Source organism: Dendrobates tinctorius, unplaced genomic scaffold (genome assembly GCF_039654945.1).
Source record: "Dendrobates tinctorius isolate UK_male_01 unplaced genomic scaffold, ASM3965494v1 ptg000232l, whole genome shotgun sequence".
NCBI classification, from domain to species: Eukaryota; Metazoa; Chordata; class Amphibia; order Anura; family Dendrobatidae; genus Dendrobates; species Dendrobates tinctorius.
Genome location: NW_027361899.1, coordinates 15490191 through 15507331, shown reverse-complemented (window position 1 = coordinate 15507331; position 17141 = coordinate 15490191). Strand labels below are relative to the sequence as shown.

The following is a 17141-nucleotide window of genomic DNA, read 5'->3' as shown; positions in this document are numbered from 1 at the left end:
GGAAGACCTCTTTGTTTAGACATCATTCTCCTGGATGGACAACATTCCTGCTCAGGAAGTCTGCCTGGATGTATTCCGACCCCTTCAAGTGTACCACAGAAATGGATAACAGGTGCTTCTCTGCCCAGAGGAAGATCCTTGCTGCTACCTTCTTTAGACTGGCGTACCTTGTGCCCCCTTGGTGTCTGAGATATGCCACCGTGATCACGTTGTCAGAGTATATCCGAACATGATGGTTCTTGACAAGGGTTGATGCGGCCTTCAGGGACTCTTCCACCGCCGTCAACTCCCTTAGGTTCGAAGAGCCGGATCTTATGTTCTGGAGTGACTGCCCCGAAGTATGAATCCTCGACCACGGCTCCCCAGCCTCTCAGACTGGCATTGGTACATAATATTCTTAGAGGAAGCTGATCCCAGCTTACTCCTCGCCTCAGGTTTCGATAGCTCAGCCACCACCAGAGGGTCGATTTTACATGTCCTGGAAGTGGAACCCTTTTTGATAGGTTGTTTGGGTGCTTCCTCGCGTTTATCAGGATGTATGACTGGAGGACTCGCATATGAGCTTGTGCCCAGGATACCGCCTGAATGCACGCTGTCAGGGAACCCAGGATGGACATGGCGTCCCTCAGCGTCGGTGCCCTTTGGTCTCTGAATCGGATTATTTTCTGCCAAAGGTCTTTTTGACGATCTTCGGGAAGAAAGGACTTCCTCTTCTCTGAATCCAGGAGGATCCCCAGGAATTTTTTCCTCGGTGAAGGATAGAGGGACGACTTCTGGAGATTCGGTATCTACCCTAGGGTTTCGAGTATCTGTAGAGTTCTTGATACGTCCTGGTTCAGCCGGGTTACCGATGGGGCGACGATCAGCAGATCATCTAGACACGGCAGAATGCATATCCCCTGAAGCCGAATGGAGATGACTGCTTCCTTCATGATCTTCGTGAACACCCTTGGTGCTGGGGATACCCCAAACAGCAGAGCATTGAACTGGAGGTGGCTGATTCCTCGGTTGTGGGAGATCGCAAACCTCAGGAACTTCCGGTGGTCTGGATGAATGGGAACGTGGTAATACGCGTCCCATAGATCTATTGTAGCCATCTGCCAGCCTCGCCCAATAAGAGGGATCGCTGATTTCACTGACTCCATCTTGAACCTTCGGTACTTGATGAAGTGGTTCAGGGGCTTTAGGTTTATTATGAGCCTGTGCTTTCCTGAGGGTTTCTTTATCAGGAACAGGCGAGAGTAATGTCCTCTGCCTGCCTCTTGTGGAGGTACATACGAGACCACTCCTTCCCGTAGAAGTTCTTCTATCTGAAGTAACAGGACTTTTTGCAGGCTTGGGGACTGTGCCGGGGTAATTCTTAGGGCATGCGGTGGGGGGGGGGGGTGCTCGAATTTCAGTTTCAGCCCATATTGTATAGTGTGCAGGACCCACCGGTTCAAGGTCGTGGCCTGCCATTGGGCAAGAAACTGTGTGAGTCGACCCCCGACCCGGGAGTCACTGCTTCTCTGGGGGCTGCTGCTGTTGGGGCACAAGGGTGTTTCTTCCTTTACCCCCTTTCGGGTAGCTCCATCGACCCGTCTTGCCCTTTCCTCTGAATGCCCTCTGAGAGGTCTGTTCTCTTGAGGGACGAAAAAACCGCCTCTTGGTGGATTTCTGTTCTGGCAGTGACTTATTCTTGTCAGAAGCCTTCTCAAGGATATCATCCAGGACAGGCCCGAACACGTGGCGCCCCTGGAAGGGGATGGCGCAGAGTTTCGTCTTGGAGGTGATGTCGCCCCCCCCACAACTTCAGCCACAAGGCTCTCCTGGCCGAGTTTGAAAGGACTAGGGACCTTGCTGCCACCCGTACCTTTTCTCCTGAAGCATCAGCTAAATAACCTGTTGCCTTCTGGAGGATTGACAGGGAGTCTAAGATTTCCTCTCTTGGGGTACCCCCGATAGGTGGTCTTCCAACGTACGTAGCCAGAAAAACAAAGATCTGGCTACGCAGGTGGAAGCAATATTTGCTTTGAGCAGGTTCATAGAAGCTTCCCAGGACTTTTTAAGGTGGCTTTCTATTTTGCGATCCATCGGATCTTTCAATTGGGAAGCATCCTCAAAGGGCAAGGACGTTTTCTTAGTGACCTTAGACACTTGGACGTCTATCTTAGGGATCTCCCAAACAGAACTATCACCTTCCAGGGGAAACCGATTTTTTAGCTCAGAAGGCACCGTAAGTGCCTTCTCGGGGGAGGACCACTCCTGAGCTATTAGGTCCTGTATAACCTCATGAACCCCGGGTTTCAACCCTCCAAACATCTCATCCTGGACTGAGAGCCTGACCTCCTCCTCCTCCTGCAACCCCATGGTGTTTCTTACCATGGAGACTAACTCCTCCATATCCTCCAAGGAGAAATAGCATTTTTTTGCATCATGGTTGGAGGCGGACGTGGAGCCCTCATTTTCCCAAATATCCTCCGATCCTGAGGAACGGACTTCTCCCGAGTCTCAGTCGGCTTCCATAGGAGCCCTTTTCCTCTTTTTTGGGGCAGGGCCCTGGGCCACCCGGGGTTTGGGCTGCTATGGAGGCTTGAACCTCCTGCCTAATGAGAGTTTTTATGCTGTCAAACAGGGAGGGTTGCTCGGTATGCAGGATATTTTACGTACAAGGTTGGCATAACTTCTTTTTGTAGTCAGAAGGAAACCTGGCACCACATATACCACACTTGCGGGGGGTTTTTAGGGGAAGAGGCCTTGTCTTCCTGCAAGAAGAAGAAAAGGTTTACTCAGACCTGTGCCACCAACTATTTGACAGGCAAGGGACTGGCCCTGCTACTCACTGTAGGAGGGGGAACGCTGGGCTCTGCAGATGCTGCAGTTGAGGGCTTCTCACCATCCATGTCTGCACACACCACAGACACACTGCGCTTACCTGGAGCTGCAGCACCCTTTTATGGATGATGCTGCGTTCGGTTGCTGGGCGCTTCTCCTTCCTCCCCTGTCCCTGGGGAGGATACCGCTCGACCCCCGCCGCCTTTGGATTCATTTCCCGGATCCCCCGGGTGCTGTCGTGCGTTTCCCTCTCACAGGACGCCGGAGGCGGCAAACCGGAAGTGCGCGTCACCGCTACTTCCGGTCGATGGGAGGAAGGAGGAAGCCGGGGAGCTATGCAGGACCCCGGCAGGCACCATACCGCCGCGTTTTACTCCGGAGGGCGCGGGAGGGGCGGTCAACGTCCTGAGTCACACCGACGGTGGAGACGGGAGCAGCACATGGAGGAGGAGAGGCGAACCTCCCGACCTCGGCTGCCTAGCTCGGTGAGTACGAGGGTTATTTAACCTCTTTGTGTTCCTGTCCCCTATTAGGGCGGGGAGACAACCTCCAAGGTGGCTGTCGTGGAAGGTGACTAGAGAAAAACACTTTCTGGCCATTCTATGGCTTCTATCCTGCAGTCATTGATAGTTTCTCCGCTGCATTCTCTTACTGTTATCTCTGAGCTAGGGAGTAGAAACTAGCTTTTATATTGTCTCCCACACACAGCCATGAGGGATTCCTGCTCATACTTTCTGTATAAAGCTGGACGGATCTTAGCAGTGAATGATTAGGAAGCAAAAGAGGAGAAGTGGCTTATAAGTGGAGAAAGGAGCAGAATCCTCTTACAATATATATTACTAAGTTTCTTGTATTTTCGCCCGTGAATTTATTGATTGAAACGGGTCTCTCTCTTTCAGAAATTGACAGGCCCTGTGATGTGAAATCGACGATCAACTGATTTTGTACGAGGATTTGTGGGAACCCAGCAGGGATTTTACTACTAGAAAAGGCAATCAGCCATAGACATCACTTCATCAGCTCCTCTCAACTTCCCACGTGGAAGTGAGAGCCACCGCCGGAGAAACCCTTCAACAAGACCAAAGTGGGCAATCAGACGGTCACATCAAGTACTTACTGCAAGTGTGAACTGCGCCAACCTGCCTGAAGTCTTTCCCAAACCGCAGTGTCCCTGGCTACCCGAAGCCTCACCAAGAGGGGCATTAATCATTAACGCTGCAGCCTATTGATGGGGAATGACCTGAGGGCAAAGTTTCAGAACGATATTTACATCACTCTAGATCTTCTGTACATGCAGCTGCTGCAGAGCCGAGTCCTGTAAGGAATCTCTGCCTGATCTTTATATTTGTAGCAGCCATGACGTATCCGGCTAAATAACCCACTCAGGTCCTGGCTGCCGGTAATGTGGCTCGTCCGCTGTATCAGCCACACACAACCTGGAAATTGCCAATAATCTGTAGCGGAGTGACCTGTTATTCTTGTAATGTGTCGCCACTCACTAAAGTACATAACTGCAATAATGGGCGGTCAGTGCGATTGTGTCATGTAACCAGCGCATTACACAGAAAGCGTCGGGGCGTGTGCGGGGTAATTACTCCTAAAATGTACCGTAGCTGAAATGGCTTTCGACTTGTTCGGGATTTTTTTTCTTTTTAGCACAGTAAAAACAAAAAGTCACCGCGTGAATACATGATTTATCCTGCACTGATCCTGAGTTACCTCCTGTATTATACTCCAGAGCTGCACTCACTATTCTGCTGGTGCAGTCACTGTGTACATACATTACTGATCCTGAGTTACATCCTGTATTATACCCCAGAGCTGCACTCACTATTCTGCTGGTTCAGTCACTGTGTACATACATTACTGATCCTGAGTTACATCCTGTATTATACCCCAGAGCTGCACTCACTATTCTGCTGGTGCAGTCACTGTGTACATACATTACATTACTGATCCAGAGTTACATCCTGTATTATACCCCAGAGCTGCACTCACTATTCTGCTGGTGCAGTCACTGTGTACATACATTACATTACTGATCCAGAGTTACATCCTGTATTATACTCCAGAGCTGCACTCACTATTCTGCTGGTGCAGTCACTGTGTACATACATTACATTACTGATCCAGAGTTACATCCTGTATTATACCCCAGAGCTGCACTCACTATTCTGCTGGTGCAGTCACTATGTACATACATTACATTACTGATCCTGAGTTACATCCTGTATTATACTCCAGAGCTGCACTCACTATTCTGCTGGTGCAGTCACTGTGTACATACATTACATTACTGATCCAGAGTTACATCCTGTATTATACCCCAGAGCTGCACTCACTATTCTGCTGGTGCAGTCACTGTGTACATACATTACTGATCCTCAGTTACATCCTGTATTATACTCCAGAGCTGCACTCACTATTCTGCTGGTGCAGTCACTGTGTACATACATTACATTACTGATCCAGAGTTACATCCTGTATTATACCCCAGAGCTGCACTCACTATTCTGCTAGTGCAGTCACTGTGTACATACATTACTGATCCTGAGTTACATCCTGTATTATACCCCAGAGCTGCACTCACTATTCTGCTGGTGCAGTCACTGTGTACATACATTACATTACTGATCCAGAGTTACATCCTGTATTATACCCCAGAGCTGCACTCACTATTCTGCTGGTGCAGTCACTGTGTACATACATTACATTACTGATCCAGAGTTACATCCTGTATTATACTCCAGAGCTGCACTCACTATTCTGCTGGTGCAGTCACTGTGTACATACATTACATATCCAGATCCAGAGTTACATCCTGTATTATACCCCAGAGCTGCACTCACTATTCTGCTGGTGCAGTCACTATGTACATACATTACATTACTGATCCTGAGTTACATCCTGTATTATACCCCAGAGCTGCACTCACTATTCTACTGGTGCAGTCACTGTGTACATACATTACATTACTGATCCTGAGTTACATCCTGTATTATACTCCAGAGCTGCACTCACTATTCTGCTGGTGCAGTCACTGTGTACATACATTACATTACTGATCCGGAGTAACATCCTGTATTATACCCCAGAGCTGCACTCACTATTCTGCTGGTGCAGTCACTGTGTACATACATTACATTACTGATCCTGAGTTACATCCTGTATTATACTCCAGAGCTGCACTCACTATTCTGCTGGTGTAGTCACTGTGTACATACATTACTGATCCTCAGTTACATCCTGTATTATACTCCAGAGCTGCACTCACTATTCTGCTGGTGCAGTCACTGTGTACATACATGACAGATCCTCAGTTACATCCTGTATTATACTCCAGAGCTGCACTCACTATTCTGCTGGTGCAGTCACTGTGTACATACATTTCATTACTGATCCTGAGTTACCTCCTGAATTATACTCCAGAGCTGCACTCACTATTCTGCTGGTGTAGTCACTGTGTACATACATTACATTACTGATCCTGAGTTACCTCCTGTATTATATCCCAGAGCTGCACTCACTATTCTGCTGGTGCATTCACTGTGTACATACATTACATTACTGATCCTGAGTTACATCCTGTATTATACCCCAGAGCTGCACTCACTATTTTGCTGGTGCAGTCACTGTGTACATACATTACATTACTGATCCTGAGTTACATCCTGTATTATACCCCAGAGCTGCACTCACTATTCTGCTGGTGCAGTTACTGTGTACATACATTACATTACTTATCCTGAGTTAAATCCTGTATTATACCCCAGAGCTGCACTCACTATTCTGCTGGTGCAGTCACTGTGTACATACATTACTGATCCTGAGTTACATCCTGTATTATACCCCAGAGCTGCACTCACTATTCTGCTGGTGCAGTCACTGTGTACATACATTACTGATCCTGAGTTACACCCTGTATTATACCCCAAAGCTGCACTCACTATTCTGCTGGTGGAGTCACTGTGTACATACATTACATTACTGATCCTGAGTTACATCCCGTATTATACCCCAGAGCTGCACTCACTATTCTGCTGGTGCAGCCACTGTGTATATACATTACTGATCCTGAGTTACACCCTATATTATACCCCAAAGCTGCACTCACTATTCTACTGGTGGAGTCACTGTGTACATACATTACATTACTGATCCTGAGTTACATCTTTTATTATACTCCAGAGCTGCACTCACTATTCTGCTGGTGCAAACACTGTGTACATACATTACATTACTGATCCTGAGTTACATCCTGTATTATACCCCAGAGCTGCACTCACTATTCTGCTTGTGCAGTCACTGTGTACATACATTACTGATCCTGAGTTACATCTGGTATTATACCCCAGAGCTGCACTCACTATTCTGCTGGTGCAGTCACTGTGTACATACATTACATTACTTATCCTGAGTTAAATCCTGTATTATACCCCAGAGCTGCACTCACTATTCTGCTGGTGCAGTCACTGTGTACATACATTACTGATCCTGAGTTACATCCTGTATTATACCCCAGAGCTGCACTCACTATTCTGCTGGTGCAGTCACTATGTACATACATTACATTACTGATCCTGAGTTACATCCTGTATTATACCCCAGAGCTGCACTCACTATTCTGCTGGTGCAGTCACTGTGTACATACATTACATTACTGATCCTGAGTTACATCCTGTATTATACTCCAGAGCTGCACTCACTATTCTGCTGGTGCAGTCACTGTGTACATACATTACATTACTGATCCGGAGTAACATCCTGTATTATACCCCAGAGCTGCACTCACTATTCTGCTGGTGCAGTCACTGTGTACATACATTACATTACTGATCCTGAGTTACATCCTGTATTATACTCCAGAGCTGCACTCACTATTCTGCTGGTGTAGTCACTGTGTACATACATTACTGATCCTCAGTTACATCCTGTATTATACTCCAGAGCTGCACTCACTATTCTGCTGGTGCAGTCACTGTGTACATACATGACAGATCCTCAGTTACATCCTGTATTATACTCCAGAGCTGCACTCACTATTCTGCTGGTGCAGTCACTGTGTACATACATTTCATTACTGATCCTGAGTTACCTCCTGAATTATACTCCAGAGCTGCACTCACTATTCTGCTGGTGTAGTCACTGTGTACATACATTACATTACTGATCCTGAGTTACCTCCTGTATTATATCCCAGAGCTGCACTCACTATTCTGCTGGTGCATTCACTGTGTACATACATTACATTACTGATCCTGAGTTACATCCTGTATTATACCCCAGAGCTGCACTCACTATTTTGCTGGTGCAGTCACTGTGTACATACATTACATTACTGATCCTGAGTTACATCCTGTATTATACCCCAGAGCTGCACTCACTATTCTGCTGGTGCAGTTACTGTGTACATACATTACATTACTTATCCTGAGTTAAATCCTGTATTATACCCCAGAGCTGCACTCACTATTCTGCTGGTGCAGTCACTGTGTACATACATTACTGATCCTGAGTTACATCCTGTATTATACCCCAGAGCTGCACTCACTATTCTGCTGGTGCAGTCACTGTGTACATACATTACTGATCCTGAGTTACACCCTGTATTATACCCCAAAGCTGCACTCACTATTCTGCTGGTGGAGTCACTGTGTACATACATTACATTACTGATCCTGAGTTACATCCCGTATTATACCCCAGAGCTGCACTCACTATTCTGCTGGTGCAGCCACTGTGTATATACATTACTGATCCTGAGTTACACCCTATATTATACCCCAAAGCTGCACTCACTATTCTACTGGTGGAGTCACTGTGTACATACATTACATTACTGATCCTGAGTTACATCTTTTATTATACTCCAGAGCTGCACTCACTATTCTGCTGGTGCAAACACTGTGTACATACATTACATTACTGATCCTGAGTTACATCCTGTATTATACCCCAGAGCTGCACTCACTATTCTGCTGGTGCAGTCACTGTGTACATACATTACTGATCCTGAGTTACATCTGGTATTATACCCCAGAGCTGCACTCACTATTCTGCTGGTGCAGTCACTGTGTACATACATTACATTACTTATCCTGAGTTAAATCCTGTATTATACCCCAGAGCTGCACTCACTATTCTGCTGGTGCAGTCACTGTGTACATACATTACTGATCCTGAGTTACATCCTGTATTATACCCCAGAGCTGCACTCACTATTCTGCTGGTGCAGTCACTGTGTACATACATTACATTACTGATCCTGAGTTACACCCTGTATTATACCCCAAAGCTGCACTCACTATTCTGCTGGTGGAATCACTGTGTACATACATTACATTACTGATCCTGAGTTACATCCCGTATTATACCCCAGAGCTGCACTCACTATTCTGCTGGTGCAGTCACTGTGTATATACATTACTGATCCTGAGTTACATCCTGTATTATACCCCAGAGCTGCACTCACTATTCTGCTGGTGCAGTCACTGTGTACATACCTTAGATTACTGATCCTGAGTTACATCTTTTATTATACTCCAGAGCTGCACTCACTATTCTGCTGGTGCAAACACTGTGTACATACATTACATTACTGATCCTGAGTTACATCCTGTATTATACCCCAGAGCTGCACTCACTATTCTGCTGGTGCAGTCAATGTGTACATACATTACTGATCCTGAGTTACATCCTGTATTATACTCCAGAGCTGCACTCACTATTCTGCTGGTGCTGTCACTGTGTACATACATTACTGATCTTGAGTTACATCCTGTATTATACTCCAGAGCTGCACTCACTATTCTGCTGGTGCAGTCACTGTGTTATATGGTACGGGGTGGTAGATGGTGTGTACCTGTATATAGAGGACGCTATACGGCATGTATCTGTATACAAGGGGCGGTATACTGTGTGTAACTGTATATAAGGGCAGTTTATGATGTAGCTGTATATAAGGGCAGTATACGGCGTGTAACTGTATATAAGGGCGGTATACGGCGTGTAACTGTATATAAGGGCGGTATACGGCGTGTAACTGTATATAAGGGCGGTACACGGCGTGTAACTGTATATAAGGGCGGTACACGGCGTGTAACTGTATATAAGGGCGGTATACGGCGTGTAACTGTATATAAGGGCGGTATACGGCGTGTAACTGTATATAAGGGCAGTATACGGCGTGTAACTGTATATAAGGGCAGTATACGGCGTGTAACTGTATATAAGGGCAGTATACGGCGTGTAACTGTATATAAGGGCAGTATACGGCGTGTAACTGTATATAAGGGCAGTATACGGCGTGTAACTGTATATAAGGGCAGTATACGGCGTGTAACTGTATATAAGGGCGGTACACGGCGTGTAACTGTATATAAGGGCGGTATACGTGTGTAACTGTATATAAGGGCGGTATACGTGTGTAACTGTATATAAGGGCGGTACACGGTGTGTAACTGTATATAAGGGCGGTACACGGTGTGTAACTGTATATAAGGGCGGTACACGGTGTGTAACTGTATATAAGGGCGGTACACGGTGTGTAACTGTATATAAGGGCTGTATAGTGTGTAACTGTATATAAGGGCGGTATATGGTGTGTAACTGTATATGAGGGGAGTATACGGTGTGTAACTGTATATGAGGGCTGTATACGGTGTGTAACTGTATATATAGGCAGTATACAGTGTGTAACTGTATATAAGGGCTGTATATGGTGTGTAACTGTATATAAGGGCTGTATACGGTGTGTAACTGTATATAAGGGCGGTATACGGTGTGTAACTGTATATAAGGGCGGTACACGGCGTGTAACTGTATATAAGGGCAGTATACACTGTGTAACTGTATATAAGGGCGGTATACGGTGTGTAACTGTATATAAGGGCGGTATACGGTGTGTAACTGCCTATAAGGGGAGTATACAATGTGTAACTGTATATAAAGGTGGTATACGGTGTGTAACTGTATATAAGGGCGGTATACGGTGTGTAACTGTATATAAGGGCGGTATACGGTGTGTAACTGTATATAAGGGCGGTACACGGCGTGTAACTGTATATAAGGGCGGTATACGGCGTGTAACTGTATATAAGGGCGGTATACGGCGTGTAACTGTATATAAGGGCGGTATACGGTGTGTAACTGTATATAAGGGCGGTATACGGTGTGTAACTGTATATAAGGGCGGTATACGGTGTGTAACTGTATATAAGGGCGGTATACGGTGTGTAACTGTATATAAGGGCGGTATACGGTGTGTAACTGTATATAAGGGCGGTACACGGCGTGTAACTGTATATAAGGGCAGTATACGGTGTGTAACTGTATATAAGGGGAGTATACAATGTGTAACTGTATATAAAGGTGGTATACGGTGTGTAACTGTATATAAGGGCGGTATACTATGTGTAACTGTATATAAGGGCGGTATACGGTGTATAACTGTATATAAGGGCGGTATACGGTGTGTAACTGTCTATAAGGGGAGTATACAATGTGTAACTGTATATAAAGGTGGTATACGGTGTGTAACTGTATATAAGGGCGGTATACGGTGTGTAACTGTATATAAGGGCGGTATACGGTGTGTAACTGTATATAAGGGGAGTATATGGCGTGTAACTGTATATAAGGGCGGTACACGGCGTGTATCTGTATATAAGGGCGGTATACGTGTGTAACTGTATATAAGGGCGGTATACGTGTGTAACTGTATATAAGGGCGGTATACGTGTGTAACTGTATATAAGGGCGGTATACGGCGTGTAACTGTATATAAGGGCAGTATACGGCGTGTAACTGTATATAAGGGCAGTATGCGGCGTGTAACTGTATATAAGGGCAGTATACGGCGTGTAACTGTATATAAGGGCAGTATACGGCGTGTAACTGTATATAAGGGCAGTATACGGCGTGTAACTGTATATAAGGGCAGTATACAGCGTGTAACTGTATATAAGGGCAGTATACGGCGTGTAACTGTATATAAGGGCGGTACACGGCGTGTAACTGTATATAAGGGCGGTATACGTGTGTAACTGTATATAAGGGCGGTATACGTGTGTAACTGTATATAAGGGCGGTACACGTGTGTAACTGTATATAAGGGCGGTACACGGTGTGTAACTGTATATAAGGGCGGTACACGGTGTGTAACTGTATATAAGGGCGGTACACGGTGTGTAACTGTATATAAGGGCTGTATAGTGTGTAACTGTATATAAGGGCGGTATATGGTGTGTAACTGTATATGAGGGGAGTATACGGTGTGTAACTGTATATGAGGGCTGTATACGGTGTGTAACTGTATATATAGGCAGTATACAGTGTGTAACTGTATATAAGGGCTGTATATGGTGTGTAACTGTATATAAGGGCTGTATACGGTGTGTAACTGTATATAAGGGCTGTATACGGTGTGTAACTGTATATAAGGGCGGTATACTGTGTGTAACTGTATATAAGGGCGGTACACGGCGTGTAACTGTATATAAGGGCAGTATACTATGTGTAACTGTATATAAGGGCGGTATACGGTGTGTAACTGTATATAAGGGCGGTATACGGTGTGTAACTGCCTATAAGGGGAGTATACAATGTGTAACTGTATATAAAGGCGGTATACGGTGTGTAACTGTATATAAGGGCGGTATACGGTGTGTAACTGTATATAAGGGCGGTATACGGTGTGTAACTGTATATAAGGGCGGTATACGGTGTGTAACTGTATATAAGGGCGGTACACGGCGTGTAACTGTATATAAGGGCGGTATACGGTGTGTAACTGTATATAAGGGCTGTATACGGTGTGTAACTGTATGTAAGGGCGGTATACGGTGTGTAACTGTATGTAAGGGCGGTACACGGCGTGTAACTGTATATAAGGGCAGTATACGGTGTGTAACTGTATATAAGGGCGGTATACGGTGTGTAACTGTATATAAGGGCGGTATACGGTGTGTAACTGTATATAAGGGCGGTATACGGTGTGTAACTGTATATAAGGGCGGTATACGGTGTGTAACTGTATATAAGGGCGGTATACGGTGTGTAACTGTATATAAGGGCGGTATACAGTGTGTAACTGTATATAAGGGTGGTATACGGTGTGTAACTGTATATAAGGGCGGTACACGGCGTGTAACTGTATATAAGGGCAGTATACGGCGTGTAACTGTATATAAGGGGAGTATACAATGTGTAACTGTATATAAAGGTGGTATACGGCGTGTAACTGTATATAAGGGCGGTATACTATGTGTAACTGTATATAAGGGCGGTATACGGTGTGTAACTGTATATAAGGGCGGTATACGTGTGTAACTGTATATAAGAGCGGTATACGGTGTGTAACTGTATATAAGGGCGGTACACGGCGTGTAACTGTATATAAGGGCAGTATACGGCGTGTAACTGTATATAAGGGGAGTATACAATGTGTAACTGTATATAAAGGTGGTATACGGCGTGTAACTGTATATAAGGGCGGTATACTATGTGTAACTGTATATAAGTGCGGTATACGGTGTGTAACTGTATATAAGGGCGGTATACGGTGTGTAACTGTCTATAAGGGGAGTATACAATGTGTAACTGTATATAAAGGTGGTATACGGTGTGTAACTGTATATAAGGGCGGTATACGGTGTGTAACTGTATATAAGGGCGGTATACGGTGTGTAACTGTATATAAGGGCGGTATACGGTGTGTAACTGTATATAAGGGCGGTATACGGTGTGTAACTGTATATAAGGGCGGTACACGGCGTGTAACTGTATATAAGGGCAGTATACGGCGTGTAACTGTATATAAGGGGAGTATACAATGTGTAACTGTATATAAAGGTGGTATACGGCGTGTAACTGTATATAAGGGCGGTATACTATGTGTAACTGTATATAAGGGCGGTATACGGTGTGTAACTGTCTATAAGGGGAGTATACAATGTGTAACTGTATATAAAGGTGGTATACGGTGTGTAACTGTATATAAGGGCGGTATACGGTGTGTAACTGTCTATAAGGGGAGTATACAATGTGTAACTGTATATAAAGGTGGTATACGGTGTGTAACTGTATATAAGGGCAGTATACTATGTGTAACTGTATATAAGTGCGGTATACGGTGTGTAACTGTATATAAGGGCGGTATACGGTGTGTAACTGTCTATAAGGGGAGTATACTATGTGTAACTGTATATAAGTGCGGTATACGGTGTGTAACTGTATATAAGGGCAGTATACTATGTGTAACTGTATATAAGTGCGGTATACGGTGTGTAACTGTATATAAGGGCGGTATACGGTGTGTAACTGTCTATAAGGGGAGTATACAATGTGTAACTGTATATAAAGGTGGTATACGGTGTGTAACTGTATATAAGGGCGGTATACGGTGTGTAACTGTATATAAGGGGAGTATATGGCGTGTAACTGTAAATAAGGGCGGTATACGGTGTGTAACTGTATATAAGGGCGGTACACGGTGTGTAACTGTCTATAAGGGGAGTATACAATGTGTAACTGTATATAAAGGTGGTATACGGTGTGTAACTGTATATAAGGGCGGTATACGGTGTGTAACTGTCTATAAGGGGAGTATACTATGTGTAACTGTATATAAGTGCGGTATACGGTGTGTAACTGTATATAAGGGCAGTATACTATGTGTAACTGTATATAAGTGCGGTATACGGTGTGTAACTGTATATAAGGGCGGTATACGGTGTGTAACTGTCTATAAGGGGAGTATACAATGTGTAACTGTATATAAAGGTGGTATACGGTGTGTAACTGTATATAAGGGCGGTATACGGTGTGTAACTGTATATAAGGGGAGTATATGGCGTGTAACTGTAAATAAGGGCGGTATACGGTGTGTAACTGTATATAAGGGCGGTATACGGTGTGTAACTGTCTATAAGGGGAGTATACAATGTGTAACTGTATATAAAGGTGGTATACGGTGTGTAACTGTATATAAGGGCGGTATACGGTGTGTAACTGTCTATAAGGGGAGTATACAATGTGTAACTGTATATAAAGGTGGTATACGGTGTGTAACTGTATATAAGGGCGGTATACGGTGTGTAACTGTCTATAAGGGGAGTATACAATGTGTAACTGTATATAAAGGTGGTATACGGTGTGTAACTGTATATAAGGGCGGTATACGGTGTGTAACTGTCTATAAGGGGAGTATACAATGTGTAACTGTATATAAAGGTGGTATACGGTGTGTAGCTGTATATAAAGGCAGTATACGGTGTGTAACTGTATATAAGGGCTGTATATAGTGTGTAACTGTATATAAGGGCGGTATACGGTGTGTAACTGTATACAGGCAGACACAGACCAGCACGGTGTACACATCACACAGATAGGCGCAGCTGTCACCTGCTGCCGGTGCTCCCGGCTCCGTCACTCGGGTGCGCCCCCGCCCTGTCGCCGCCCGCAGACCAATGATGACTCCATGAAGCGCCACGCTCCGGAAAGAGAAGGGTTAACACGCCGCTCTCAGCGCGCTCCGCCTCCTTGCTCGCTTTTTTTTTGCATGCATGACGTCACCACGTCGCTGAACATATTACGTCGCGGGTTGTGGAGGCGGGAGAACGTCAGGGACGTACAGGAGAGGGCGGGAAGATGTGAGGCGATTGGCGAGTAGGGGGCGGGGCGAGAAAGGGGCGGGGCGGCCGCTCTGGGCGGTGTCTGGTCCCATGGTCAGTAATGGCGCCTCACTGAGAGGATCTGCGGCTGCGCATCAGTCACCTCAGCTGTCACCGGTGTTATGAGATGTCACCTGCACAGACACCTCAGCTGTCACCGGTGTTATCAGATGTCACCTGCACAGACACCTCAGCTGTCACCGGTGTTATGAGATGTCACCTGCACAGACACCTCAGCTGTCACCGGTGTTATGAGATGTCACCTGCACAGACACCTCAGCTGTCACCGGTGTTATGAGATGTCACCTGCACAGACACCTCAGCTGTCACTGGTGTTATCAGATGTCACCTGCACAGACACCTCAGCTGTCACCGGTGTTATCAGATGTCACCTGCACAGACACCTCAGCTGTCACCGGTGTTATCAGATGTCACCTGCACAGACACCTCAGCTGTCACCGGTGTTATGAGATGTCACCTGCACAGACACCTCAGCTGTCACCGGTGTTATGAGATGTCACCTGCACAGACACCTCAGCTGTCACCGGTGTTATGAGATGTCACCTGCACAGACACCTCAGCTGTCACCGGTGTTATGAGATGTCACCTGCACAGACACCTCAGCTGTCACCGGTGTTATGAGATGTCACCTGCACAGACACCTCAGCTGTCACCGGTGTTATGAGATGTCACCTGCACAGACACCTCAGCTGTCACCGGTGTTATGAGATGTCACCTGCACAGACACCTCAGCTGTCACTGGTGTTATCAGATGTCACCTGCACAGACACCTCAGCTGTCACCGGTGTTATGAGATGTCACCTGCACAGACACCTCAGCTGTCACCGGTGTTATCAGATGTCACCTGCACAGACACCTCAGCTGTCACCGGTGTTATGAGATGTCACCTGCACAGACACCTCAGCTGTCACCGGTGTTATGAGATGTCACCTGCACAGACACCTCAGCTGTCACCGGTGTTATGAGATGTCACCTGCACAGACACCTCAGCTGTCACTGGTGTTATCAGATGTCACCTGCACAGACACCTCAGCTGTCACCGGTGTTATCAGATGTCACCTGCACAGACACCTCAGCTGTCACCGGTGTTATGAGATGTCACCTGCACAGACACCTCAGCTGTCACCGGTGTTATGAGATGTCACCTGCACAGACACCTCAGCTGTCACCGGTGTTATGAGATGTCACCTGCACAGACACCTCAGCTGTCACCGGTGTTATGAGATGTCACCTGCACAGACACCTCAGCTGTCACCGGTGTTATCAGATGTCACCTGCACAGACACCTCAGCTGTCACCGGTGTTATGAGATGTCACCTGCACAGACACCTCAGCTGTCACCGGTGTTATCAGATGTCACCTGCACAGACACCTCAGCTGTCACTGGTGTTATCAGATGTCACCTGCACAGACACCTCAGCTGTCACCGGTGTTATGAGATGTCACCTGCACAGACACCTCAGCTGTCACTGGTGTTATCAGATGTCACCTGCACAGACACCTCAGCTGTCACCGGTGTTATGAGATGTCACCTGCACAGACACCTCAGCTGTCACCGGTGTTATCAGATGTCACCTGCACAGACACCTCAGCTGTCACCGGTGTTATGAGATGTCACCTGCACAGACACCTCAG

General features: G+C 46.1%; 1 protein-coding gene across 1 annotated transcript in view; it reads right to left on the bottom strand.

Annotated features, from left to right (window-relative positions):
• The window catches only part of LCLAT1 (lysocardiolipin acyltransferase 1), a 116570-nt gene extending 101171 nt beyond the window's left edge, over positions 1–15399 (bottom strand). Inside the window, exon 1 of the mRNA XM_073556359.1 lies at positions 15217–15399. The gene's annotated coding sequence lies outside the window, so the exon portion shown is untranslated. The remainder of the gene's footprint in view (positions 1–15216) is intronic.
• Between the last annotated feature and the right edge of the window lie 1742 nt (positions 15400–17141).